General features: G+C 38.7%; 1 protein-coding gene across 3 annotated transcripts in view; it reads right to left on the bottom strand.

The window, feature by feature from the left end:
- LOC126373117 (kinesin light chain) overlaps positions 1–14,045 on the bottom strand; it is a 75,527-nt gene that overhangs the window by 56,839 nt on the left and 4,643 nt on the right. For 2 of the 3 annotated variants that reach the window (XM_050019122.1, XM_050019125.1), the window contains exon 1: positions 6,659–6,858. The exons of the other annotated variant lie outside the window; for it this stretch is intronic. The gene's annotated coding sequence lies outside the window, so the exon portion shown is untranslated. Of the gene's footprint in view, positions 1–6,658; positions 6,859–14,045 lie in introns of those variants that run through there. 3 annotated transcript variants of the gene reach the window in all.

Raw genomic sequence — 14,045 nt, 5'->3', positions numbered from 1 at the left:
GTAATTTTCCCCGTCGCACAGTGTAATACACGTCTGCGATTTCTCTGACCAAAGCGGCCATTACAGATACTATCGCTACATTGATGTATCGATCGATAAATAAACTTAGATACATGAGGAGCTCGGTGGCGCAGCGGTAAACGCGCTCGGTCTGCGATTGTTGAAGTTAAGCAACTTTAGCAAAGGCCGGACATAGGATGGGTGACCACAAAAAAAAAATTTTCATCTCGAGCTCCTCCGTGCTTCGGAAGGCACGTTAAGCAGTTGGTCCCGGCAGCATTAGCAGTCGTTAATAACCATCAATCCGCACTGGGCCCGCGTGATGGTTTAAGACCCGATCTCCCTATCCATCCATAGGGGAGGCCCGTGCCCCAGCAGTGGGGACGTTAATAGGCTGGTGATGATGATGATGACATAAGACCACGTCTATTTCCCGTTGGGGTAGACAGAGACCACGGTATGTAAGTTATTTTTTTTTATATTTATAAATGAAACGTTATGCTATTATAAAAACTAATTTGAATATTTTTGCTACTAATGAAGTTGTTATTTATTTACGATTTTATAAAAAAAAAATCTCTTAAAGTAGTCTGAGTGACTTTTATACCTTTGCCTTTGCTTAGTTTGTATTAAAAATTAATATTGACATTTTTTTTTAGGGTAATGTGCCCGCAGATGGCATCTGCGGGCGGTCCCTAAGAATACTCAGGCCCAATAAAATAGAAAAAAAAAACATGATATTTTTTCGTTTCTTTAATTAAGTTCCCGATGGTGACATTGTCGAAATCACTTTGTGAGGCTGTCCTTTGTTTGGTAAGGACTTTACAGGCTTGAATCACCTGATTGTCTGAAAAAATAAGTTGATTCCGCGCTTCGGAGGGCACGTTAAGCCGTTGGTCCGTAAAAAAAACACCTCCACCAACCCGCAGTGGAGTAGCGTGGTGGACTGTTTATGTATGTATGTATGAGTGGTTCATTTAACTACAGTATTGGATTGCTCACTGACTTACTAACGCAAATTGTATTGCCCATTGAAGTGGTTCAAGAAATGAGTTAAGTTTGAAACATTTCACATGTGCTGGAAAATCATTATTATTTACAATAATTGGTTCTTGTATGAATAGCGTACGGTCACGAGCATTAATATGTATACACTTTGGTACCATGTCACATTAACTTTTTTGACAAATTGAACTGTAAGTCTCACTAAATGTCAAATATGTTAGTGCGACAGAGTCCTAAAGTGGGTACATTATATTGCTCATGACTGTACAGGTACTATTATTATTTGTTATTTATATATTGGCCCCGATTCCTGCAGACACCTCTAAATTTTATTTTAAATTATACCCGTCATTTTCTTATCCGCCAAAAAGGAAAGGGACGGATGATTGTCAACAAGTTAATTTTAAAATGAATGAATATACCGTGCGAATAAAATAGGCATCTCGCTGGTATGCAATCCTATTGACGTGCTGTCTACTTAAGTTTCCAACTAGTCAAATCAGTTACTTTTTACTAAACGTCAAAACACGAAATTACTATAGAATTTGTTTGAAAAAGCACTCTGTGACGTCATAGAAAAACGTGATAAATTGTCGGACTTATTATTACGTTTTTCTTGTTTAAAATTCATAAATGAGTAAAATTGAAAAAAGAAAACGTTTTTCGTTATTTTTAGATGTGTCTTTATTTAGTAATCAGAATTTAATAATTTATCTTGAACCTAGTACACGACCCAATTCTGTCGGGTTATTGGCCAATGTAAAATTTTAGACGGTTGTTTTAGATTTCTGCTTAAAATTGACGTGTGTTCCATAAATGTTATGCCTGTCGATTAACCGTCCCTTTCTTTTTCAAGAATATGACAGGTGTAACTTAAAAGAAAATTAGACGTCTGCAGGAATTAGCACCATTTTTTTTTTAATAATTTTAAATAGTTTAATATATTTTTTCCTTCTATAATGTTTTTTATAAACGAATCGTGTCGTATCAGGTGGCCAATCATATTCCCTCTCCGGTTCTCTAGTCTTTATTGTGGTTTATTATGGAGAGGAAGGGGTAGACCTAGGAGAACATTTATGAAACAAACAAAAGAGAAGGTACAGGTTGTGTCGTATCAGGAGGTGAAGGAATTGTCGAGAAGAAGAAATGAATTTTTGACATCTGATAGATAGGTCATTGGTCATTAATAGCGTTTGGACCCTTCTTATCAGTCTTAAGTCTATCAGTCGCACGAAATTATTGCGCAAAATCGTTGCGCATTCGACTGAATTTCAAACAACTTCACTCATTAGATTAATTTTTTTCTACGCGCGTTCAACGAAGATGCGCTTGCGATTCTTAAAATGGATGTTAAAAAACTTGAGCCGAAGAATTGGGGCAGAATGCACCGGTCGGCGTAGACGCAACGCAATTTTAGTTAGATGCAATGATCGCGTGATTTCACACTAGTCATGCGCAAGCGCTGCCTCGTTAAAATAAACCGAAGAAGCTGTTACTGAGCGTAACTGTTTACACGAGAAGTTTTACGACTCGTGTTTTGAGATACAAAAGAAACTAAAATTGAATCTAGGAAAGCTAGAGTTAATAAGTATTTGCTAGAAAGTTTTTCACTTTGGTCACATCTTCATTTACCATACATAGATAAACAGCCTAAATACGTCCCACTGCTGGGCACAGGCCTCCCTTCAATTAACCGGAGGTGGTACGGAGCATACTCCACCTCGCTGCTCCACTGCGGAATGGTGGACGTGTTACGGCTTATAGCCGTGAACAAAGGGTTAACGTGCCCTCCGAAGCACTAAATCATCATACTTATTTTACTTTTTCGGACTTTCAGATGATTCAACATTTACTTGTTCCTTTGAACACAATAATCTTATGTCAGTAGGTAGCAAAGCTGGGACCTTATTTTTGAATCGCTCGCTTTACAAGTCAGTCGATTACAAAAGATCACTAAATATTTAAGAGGCAATGTATACGTTTTTACAATAAGATTCCCATTGACATTCAGAATTTGCCTTTCAACTGTTTTAAGACAGTAGTTAAACAGAAACTTTACAAAAAAGGTTATTATAAAGTTAGTGATTATTTAGAAGATATGAATGCATGGGATTAACTGTCTGAGAACTGATATTAGGCAGCTACATTACTCAAGTGTATAAAAATATTTTATGTTTATTTTTTTTTAAAGAACGTCTAGGACCCTGTGCCGAGGTTTTTTTTGCAGCTTCTTTTCCCCAGGTATAGGCAGGCTATACAGCTTGTGAGAAGCTGCAGTAGTTTTAGGCGGATGAGACGTTCGTTATGTAAAAATTGACGATTCAAAGTGTAACTATGTTACCTACTGAATAAAGATATTTTTGAATTTGAATTTCATCTCACGCTCGAATATAATATACCTAAATGATATTATTATGTATGGGTATGAGGAGCTCGGTGGCGCAGCGGTTAACACGCTCGGTCTGCGATTGTTGAAGTAAAGCAACTTTCGCAAAGGCCGGTCATAGGATGGGTGACCACAAAAAAAAGTTTTCATCTCGAGCTCCTCCGTGCTTCGGAAGGCACGTTAAGCCGTTGGTCCCGGCTGCATTAGCAGTCGTTAATAACCATCAATCCGCACTGAGCCCGCGTGATGGTTTAAGGCCCGATCTCCCTATCCATCCATAGGGAAGGCCCGTGCCCCAGCAGTGGGGACGTTAATGGGCTGATGATGATGATGTATGGGTATACATCAGAACTTGTCATTTGCAAGATGAGACATAGACATGCGAGTTGAAGGCGAGCGATCCAAGAATAAGTCCCCTGATAGGAAAACAACTGACTAATAACTAACGAGAGCTAAGGTAAAAGTGGAATAGACAATTGATCTTTTGTGTGCGCAAGATTCGATCATCGGAGAAAACAATCGAGCGACAGGTGAGAAAGTTAATGGAGCCCGAAACAAAAACTCCTTGAAAATAAATCATGGGTAATTTGAAAGTAATCATGATTCTTTAATGAAAAGATCTGATCAAGATAATTACTGTTGTTTTTAATAAAAGAGTAGGCGAAAAGGTCTGAACAACAGAGTTATAACTCTGTTGCTGTTGTTGTTAACTCTGTTGTCTGTTGTAGGCTAACAACAACACCTGCAGACTACAACACGGCAAGAAGACAAAAACTTGGTTTTGAACTATAGTCCATGCTTGGATGAAGAATTAGACTGGAGGAGACATGGTAAAAACAACAGCTCAAGAAGGAGATGAACTAATCCCATGAATAATCTTCTTTCACCCTAAGGTTGCCTGGCAGAAATTGCTGTTTAGCAATAAGGCCGCGTGCTTATGTTTTATTCGTATGTTTATGTCCTTTGTATATGTTGTTGTGCAATAAAGTATTATTGATTGATTGAACTAATGCAATAGTCCAAAGGAGTAACAAACACCGGGAATCATATGACATGAAACGGAAATTAATTAAAAAAAAAAACACAACACTTTCATGAATTTTCCGATAGGAAATCCACTTGATATCAATTATAAGTAGTATAGTAACAGTCTTAAGATTTAATGTACGTATTGTGTGAAAAAAAAAAACATCACTGAAATACATCCTGACCAGTGGCTGTTCCCAGGAAACTTCCCAAAGTGGTAATGTTCCCGTTGTCAGAACTCTTTAATAATAAGGACACTGTCTGCTTTTCTTTTTTCAAACTGTTCTTTCTTGTACTCTGATCTTATCTGCATAAAGGGTACGTAATAAAGCCTTTTTAACCCCCGACGCAAAAACGACGGGGTGTTATAAGTTTAACGTGTATGTGTGTATGTGTGTGTGTGTGTGTAAATGTGTATGTGTCTGTCTGTGGCATCGTAGCTCCCAAACGGATGATCCGAATTTAATGCGGTTTTTTTTGTTTGAAAGGTATATCAGTCGAGAGTGTTCATAGCTATGTTTGGTGGAAATCGGTTCAGGTCTTCAAGGTCATCAGGTCGTTTGTTCAGTGTGATAGGAATGTTACACGCTCAGTTTGCTTGCAAGCATAAGTGGGATAAGTTATTTTTTGCTTTTTATAGGGTTTAGCATTTTTAACCTTTTGTCATAATAATTGAGTACTTTTTTGGTCGGGGGTTTTTTAATTTTTTACATAAGTTTTGCGCCTTTCTACTGCCGGGAACGTGCCCAGAGTGGGAACATTCTCTAGAATGACACATCTAACATTGGAAATAAGGTACTGTTACGAGTACTAACATGTATACACTTTGAAACCATGTCACATTAACTTTTTTTGACAAATTAAAGCGAAATCTTATTAAATGTCAAATATGATAGTGCGGACAGGGTTCTGTTAATACTTTCCGGTCAAAGGTAAAAGAACACTTTCTACAATGCCAGTTAAGCGGTGATACAACCTATTAAAAATATTCATGCTTCGTCTTCGTCTGAATCATCCCCCTCAGTATTCGTTACGATGTTACTAACACCCTGTATACACACACATGTATACAGTATAATACATAATATACAGAATTATTAATTTATTTATTTTATTCTTATTATTTTCTTTTTCCTCAAATACTTTATATTACGGTTTAGGTACGTAATTATGTGCTTAGACTTTAGAGCTCAGTTCTTTTTGTTTTACTGTTTTGTGATTCCCCAACCGGCTGCAGCTGAAAATCAGCGTCAGTCTTGCTACAGCTAGGCCGTGACATTTGCTGAGCTGAAGCCGTTTCGGCACTATGTATAATTATTATTATCTTTTTGTTAATTAGTGTTAAGTATGCCGAATAAATATTTTCTTTCTTTCTTCTTTCTAAAGTGGGTACATGATATTGCTCATGACTGTACAAGGTAGGTTACTGGTGTTATAACTAGGCTGAGTCCGTGCTCCAGGCGTTATACCTATATACAGGGTGTTAGTGACATCGTAACTAATACTCAGGGGGATGATTCAGACATCATCAGGACCGATCGTCGTGGAGATCCTTGGGGGAGGCCTATGCCCAGCAGTGGGCGTCGTACGGCTGATGATGAAGATGATAAGGGGGTTGATTGAGTAGAAAATTCCACTTGATATTAACTCAGAATCGTGCGGTCAATCATCCCTCAAAAGTTTTCGTTACGATTTTACTAACCTGCATATGACATGGTGTTATAGAGAAATGCACTTAAGCGCCTTTTTGAAAACATTTGGATGTGTTTTTACCGACTTAGTCCCACTGTTGTTTTAGATTGTAATGTAGTTTAAGCTTGTTTTTATTTATTTTTTATTGTCAATTTCCAACACAATGTTAAGTTGTTACAAGGAATAAATGAATATGAATATGAATATGAACTTCAAAAAAGGAGGAGGTTCTCAGTTCGACCGTATATTTTTGTTAATAAATCCTCTTAATAGACAAGCTAGTAGGTATAAATTCAGGTAAAAAAAATGTGTTGTCAATGTTTACCCGAATCAAGGTTTTGTTGAAGGAGATCACATCATAATGTATTTTTTTAAATGCGCTTACGTGGTTTTCTTTCTCTATATGGCGACTATAAGTGTATCGCGCATATCGCGACCCAATCCGCTGCGATTAGACGTAGGCATACGTAAAACATCCAACTTTATATCACACTAGAATTTAAAGCAGTGAAAATACAGCTACTGCAATGTAATCGATAAATATACAACCTCGTTTAATAACACGCGAACCGATAAACAAACTTTGACCGAATATATTTGCTTGTTTTTAAAATCTATTTTGTAAAAGGAATATCAAGGTCGTTAAGAATACGCGCACATTTTTACATAAAACGGACGGTGGTAGTGTGGAAGTCGATTTTCAAATCGATTTGCGGAACGGGCAAGACGTACGTTCGCCTCCGCTGTCGGCCGGGTACTGAGCCATCGACTACTTAAACAGTAGAGTGGCGCACGCATGCTTATCGAGTCGACCAGTCGAGGAATATTAGCCGATAATTTTATAAGGTAGATTAGCGTCTTTATCACTAGAGGTAGGCCTAGGCGAACATAATGCGATCGAATTCAGGATGTTTACGATGATCAAGTGTCCTTTTAAAATCCAAACCCCATTGATTCACTTTTGTATCTGAAAACCTCGGCCTTAGGAGGTTAAAGACAGGCGAGGTCAAGAGTTTTTGATGAAAGCCGAAGACGCGTAAGGCATCACGATCGTAGTAAGTCATATTCCGTGGCATTTCTCTACCCCAGAGGGTTAAGTTAATTACCATCACCATCACCAGCCCATAAACGTCCCCACTGCTGGGGCACGGGCCTTCCCTATGGATGGATACGGAGATCGGGCCTTAAACCACCACGCGGGCCCAATGCGGATTGGTGGTTATTAACGACTTCTAATGCAGCCGGGACCAACGGCTTAACGTGCCTTTCGAAGCAAGGAGCTCGAGATAATTTTTTTTGTGGTCACCCATCCTATGACCGGCCTTTGCGAAAGTTGCTTAACTTCAACAATCGCAGACCGAGCGCGTTTATCGCTGGGCGACCGAGCTTCTCCAAAGTTAATTAAGCGTTATTTTATATATGAAAGAAAAGGCAGTAGGTAATTACTAGACATTCGGATCATCATCTACCTAGGTTGGTACTCCACCTCACAACCCACACGATAGAAGAGAAGATCTACCTAGCATTACCCCGTTTCTTACAGGGTCCGCTTACGTAACCTGAAGATTTTGACAGGTCCGGTTTTTACCGACTTCAAAAAAGGAGGAGGTTCTCAATTCGACCGTATATTTTTTTTTTTTTTTTTATGTTTGTTCGGGCATAACTTCGTCGTATATGAACCGATTTTGATAATTCTTTTTTTGTTCGAAAGGAGATATACCCAAGGGGGTCCCATGTCAAGGAAGTCAGGATCTGATGATGGAAGACCAGAGAAATCGAGGGGAATTTTCAAAAATCGTAGGGGCGACTAGTGCGTTTGTAAGGTCATATTGATCGGATCGATCTTTAGGCTTCGGGAAAACTTCCCGACCTTCGAAAACTGGTCAGCATCAGGGAGACACCCTATGGCCTGGCAAAACTATACAACCTGGAGCAATTTTTCTTTCACGAAACGTATTTAAATCTTGATCAAATCCAATCGCCGGTGCAAAAAAACAAAATGGCCGCCATACAAAATTTTGTCGATTTTGGAAGAAGCCCCTCTGGGTAAAAATAATGTATGGGGCGCTTACTCAAAACGTCATGTAGAGTACGGAAATACTTTCTGGTCACCAAAAACTGCTCCGCATCAGAGAAATACTCTACGGCCTGGCAAAACTATCGCACGTGAACCAATTTTTCTTTCAGAGCACTTATTTAAATCTTGGTCAAATTCCATAGCGCGTGAAAAAAAAACAAAATGGCGGAAAAACAAGATGGCCGCCATACACAATTTTGTTTTTTCAGAAAATATCTCGGGATATAAAATATATATCGGGGTTGTAATCGGAATGTCATGTTAAGTATGGAAATACTTCCCGATTTTCGAAAATTGCTCCGCATCAGGGTGACACCCTACGGCCTGGCGAAACTATCGCACCTGAACCAATTTTTCTTTCACGAAACCTATTTAAATCTTGGTCGAATTTAATGGCCGGTAAAAAAAATACAAAATGGCGAAAAAACAAGATGGCCGCCATACAAAATTTTGTTTTTCCAGAAAATGTCTTGGGGGTAAAAATGATGTATAGGGGTGTGATCGGAACGTCATCTTTGAAAACTGCTCCCAATCAGGGAGACATCCTACGGCCTGGCAAACCTATTGCACCTGGATTTTGTTTGTTTCCACGACACCCATTTTAAATCTGCATCCTTGCTCGGTCGTTACCATCACTTAAAATCGTAAAATAAAATAAAATTTTTAACAAAAAAAAAACCGACTTCAAACGCAAAACTAAAAAGCAACCTCCTCGCGCGTCCTCTAACATGATGGACTAATGTTATGGGCGATAGGCTGATCCCTTATCACCATAAGGTTCATCATATCCATCTTAGGACTTCGTATCAACAGTGGCTGCAAGTTGTCTTTGATTACTTGTGGCTCTGCCCACCCCATTTGGGATTACGGGCGTGAGTTTATGTATGTATGTATGTGTACTAAAAAGCAATAAATAAATTTACTTCGCACAAAGTAATTAGTACGTATTTTCAATTAGTTAATTAATTTTATAAATCTGAAGTCGGTGCCAAGTAAATGCTACAACAACCCTACTACAATATCAAATTACTATGTACACACAATATTGTTTAATACCTATATCAAAGCAATTACAAAACAATTTCAAACAAAAAATCACAAAACAATCAGTATTGAAAAATATATGAATCGGTACTTCGTTGTAGCATTTCCTTGGCACCGACTTCAGATTTATAAAATTAATTAACTAATTGAAAATACGTACTAATTACTTTGTGCGAAGTAAATTTATTTATTGCTTTTTAGTACACATACATACATACGTAAACTCACGCCCGTAATCCCAAATGGGGTGGGCAGAGCCACAAGTAATCAAAGACAACTTGCAGCCACTGTTGATACGAAGTCCTAAGATGGATATGATGAACCTTATGGTGATAAGGGATCAGCCTATCGCCCATAACATTAGTCCATCATGTTAGAGGACGCGCGAGGAGGTTGCTTTTTAGTTTTGCGTTTGAAGTCGGTTTTTTTTTTGTTAAAAATTTTTTACAGAAGCGACTGCCTGTCTGACCTTCCAACCTGCGAAAGGAAACCCAGCCCAATACAGGTTAGGTCACATACCTTCGAATGCATTTCTCGGGACCCTGTGAGAAACGAGATAACGCTAAGGAGATGATGACCCAAATGCACCCGGTGCGCCTCAGTCTGCATTGAGCTTAAGACTGCTAATTATCGTTATAGCTAATCCACCCGCTAAATGGCGAACTTTCAGAATTATAGCACTTAGCACTTAAGGAGATGTAGAGCAAATCTGTGCTAATTACGATCCAGACGACCCAGTTGATTACAGTGTCTTTCCACAAGTACATGCAGTGCTCCGTTTGTGCTATCGGAAAGTGCTAAATAGACATTTGCCAATGTTAATAGCACTAATTTTCATTTCACCGAATTTCTTCATTGTTGTGGTTTATTTCTCTTCTAACACAGTTTACGTCACGGAATAGAAGAAAGAGGTTGGTTTTTGTTTTGACGTGACTTAATGTAGATTTGCCGCAGATGGCATTAACTACTTGGCCGGACAAATGGGGAGCGCTGAAGGCTCTCACCCGGCACAACGTTTAACACAACAGACCTGAGGGTGCCCAGTTGGGCGCGTATCTCGGCTCAGGGCGTTGTCTGAGAGGAAAAAATTTGAAAGAATTAATCGACCCTAGTGGGTCGATAGCGATAGGTAAGCGCTGAATGAGGGAAATCGTCGACCACGCCGGCGGGGTCGGTATCGGGGCCCTGAAGTGTTTGGTGTCGCGAGCTGATTGGCTGCCTCTATGGCGAAAGAGGTTGGAAAGGCCCTAACGCGCATTTAGTGCGAGAACATCTGTCGCCGGTTCAACTCCACTCTCTTTTACTAAGTACTACGCTGCAATCCAAAAAATACATTACCGAATGAGAAAATATTATTTAAAACTTAAAAATCAAAAATGAAAATTATTTTTATTTCATTTATCGAGCTATTTCCCCACACTAGGTTCCAATCGAGTTAGGGGTTGTGTCTCCCCTTCTCTTACACACACATACACAATTACATACAGCAAACTATACACACATACATAAAACAAGTGTAGGGGTAGAGTCATGATGCGCACAGGGAGTGGGGGATCGCTTTATGGTTGAACAGTAGCATAAAACTATAAACTATGAATTACTAGGGCCAAATTGGTGATGTCCTTAGAAAAGGTTTCGTACGGTCTACTCTGTACCCACGCCTCGCCGAGCTTTTTTTAGACCAATGTTTGCTGTATCGCCGTCTATAATGGTAGAGCCAACTGTGTTAGTCAAAAATCAAATCAAATCAAATATACTTTATTGCACAGAACTAAACACTTAGATAAATTAATAAGTCATTGGCCCCGATTCCTGCAGACATCTCTTAATTTTACTTTAAGTTATACCTGTCATTTTCTTATCCGCCGAAAAGGAAAGGGACGGATGATTGACAGCTCTTAATTTTAGGAAGAATGAGTAAATAAATGAATAACCCGGGCGAATTTTTAGACGGTTGTTTTAGATTTGTGCTTAAAATTGACGTGTGTTCCATAAATTTTATGCTTGTCGATTACCCGTCCCTTTCCTTTTCGGCGGATAAGAAAATGACAGATATATCTTAAAATAAAATTAGATGGTATTTACAGGAATTAGCACCATTGTTGCAAGTTCGGTACCTAGGTAACAAAGTAACATCAATTAATTTATCAAGTCTGTGTGATGTGACCCTAGTACACACATACATATATAAACTCACACCTATTTCCCACCGGGGTAAGCAGACTATGGAATTCCATTTGCTTCGATCCTGATACACTTCTCTTGCTTCATCTACATTCATCGTTTCATACACGCACGCCGGTTCAGAGCCTAGCTGATATGGATGTAAAATTGACCGAAATAAAGTTTTTTTTTTATATAATTATGACGGTATCCCTGAAAGGGTAGGTAGAGGTATATAGTCGCTACTGTTGTGTGTACTGATGTGCTGTTGTGTTGCTGTTGGGTTGCTACTTAGCAATAAGGCCGATTGTACTCTTTCTCTTTTGTTTTAAGCCGGGATCGAGCCGCTGCTTGATTATAATTTGAGGTTTTCTGGCCACGTCCTTCCCTCAGCGTTACGGATTCCGATGTGGTAGTAGTTTTACATCTAGTTACATAATATGTAATTTAATTTTTGACGTTCAAAAAGCGCTAACTTTGTAAGCTAATTTTGAAAAATAAATATATGTGTTTTTTTTTTTGAATTTTGAATAAAGATTATCTATTATACCTACTGCTCCATTTCTATTACCGTGACTAATGGAAACAGTAATTTGTCGGGCCAAGTAGTGAAGGTTATCCGTGACAATAAAGAAGTAAAAGTTCCACTTGATCTAAAGCTGCCTTTCTTTAATAAGTAATTATAGCAAAGTATATCATTATTGCGAAGTAATTGTATAGATAAAAGCAATGGAGATTGGATCGCTATGCGACTTTCGTTCGCTCAACAAAAAACTATTTTGTATTTAAAAAGTAAAAGTCGTCACGTTTATAGACCTTTGTGTTTACCGGGTGGCAGTGAGAAGCAAAACAGCTTCCGTGGTCTAGTGGTTAGTGTACGGCTCACGAATTAGAGGTCCGAGTTCGATTTCCGATGGGAGACCTGGGGGGTTAAAATGGCCACATCGAAGCAATTCACCTAAGAAAGTAATAATTGCTATTTGACATTTGTGCATATAAAAGTAAGTGCGCAATGCAAACAAATGTCAAATAGCAATATTGCTTTCTTAGATGAATTGTTTCGATGTGGCCATTTTAACCTTCCTGTTCTTTGTTTGGTAAGGCCATTGCAGGCTTGACTCACCAGATTGTCTGAAAAAGATGATTCCGTACTTCGAAGCGCCATAAAAACACTTACTCCAACGCGCAGTGGAGCAGTGTGGTGGAGTATGCTCCATAACCCCTGCGGTTGATTGAGGGGACGCCTGTGCCCAGCGCAGCAGTGGGACATTATGACGGACCCGGCTGATCTACTACTCTTTTTTATTTTTAGTTAGGATATTACAGGCTGACTCACCTGATTGTCCGAAAGTAAGATGATCCGTGCTTCGGAAGGCACGTTAAGCTGGTCCCGGTTACTACTTACTGATGTAAGTAAGTAGTCGTTACATGAGCCACGTCAGGGGCCTTTGGCGGCTCAATAGTAACCCTGGCCTTTGGTACTCCACCTCACAACCCACACGATAGAAGAGTCTGTCGGTTTTTACGACATGCCCGGGAAGATAATCAGCTGAACGAATTCTACCTTTTTTTTCGCTAACAATCCAGCATAGACGCATTAAATTAAGCATTGGAAGCATGCAATATACTCTACAAGTTATTTAGTATGAAAAGAAAAAGGCAATTTCTTCACGTTATAAATAGAACACAATGCTCAAACAAGTTCAGGGTCGACAGACGCTGGAATTAAAATAATAAAAAAAAAGTTGAATTGCGAAGGACCAGTATGGTGCTGGCAACACATGTAGGTAGCTTAAAAGGCACTAGGCCAGAGCCGTTAAACCCAAAAAAAATATAAACATTTATAATATTTTTGTCTATAACCATATACATAAACTCACGCTTATTTCCCACCAGGGTAAACAGAGGCTATGGATTATGACTTTGTATGTATACATGTATTTTTTAAAAAGACCAGTTTAGTACAATAAATGATAGAAAAGTTCCTTTTATCGTTTCGTAAAAAGCATCTCTGGACTAAGTTGCAAAATAGTCTTGATAATTTAATGAAGTGAAGCTATTTAATTTATACTTGAATGAATAAACAAGTAGGTAATTTAATAACTAGAGGACTCGTGTAATAATAAACATTTTTATACTTCAGACAATAATTATTAATCTTATAATAAACTTTTTTATATAAAATATGCTTAAAATGAGCTTTACATTTATTTTTAAATTACTTAAAAAAGTAAGGAGGTTGTATTTGAGTTGCTGCATCTGCACAGTTAAAACCCGCCTAGCCCATAATTGTCTCGACAGTTCCGGCCAAGAGCCGCCATTGAACGCGATCGACCGTGACCTGCGCAGACGCAAGTGCATTGTTCGCGCTGCGCACCGCTTACTGTAATGCTGCTGTCATACTGAAATGCTTAGACTTGAGACTTGCTTGTGAGGCAATGTATTAGAAACTATTTGGCGTTCTGGGTAATAGGAAGAAAAAATATAATGTCAAAAAATATTTTTTCGTACAATCATGATCGTTATCACGATAGAACCCTATAGTATTAACTTGTTTGCCAAACAGAATCCTTTATCATTGATGAACAAATATCCTTAATATGACACGGAAATACCTCTCATTTACTCGTATGTCAGGTTCGAAGCAAATGA

This window comes from Pectinophora gossypiella, chromosome 15 (assembly GCF_024362695.1).
Source record: "Pectinophora gossypiella chromosome 15, ilPecGoss1.1, whole genome shotgun sequence".
NCBI lineage: Eukaryota > Metazoa > Arthropoda > Insecta > Lepidoptera > Gelechiidae > Pectinophora > Pectinophora gossypiella.
Note: the sequence above shows the minus strand (reverse complement) of the source record. Positions and strands in the feature narration are given on the sequence as shown.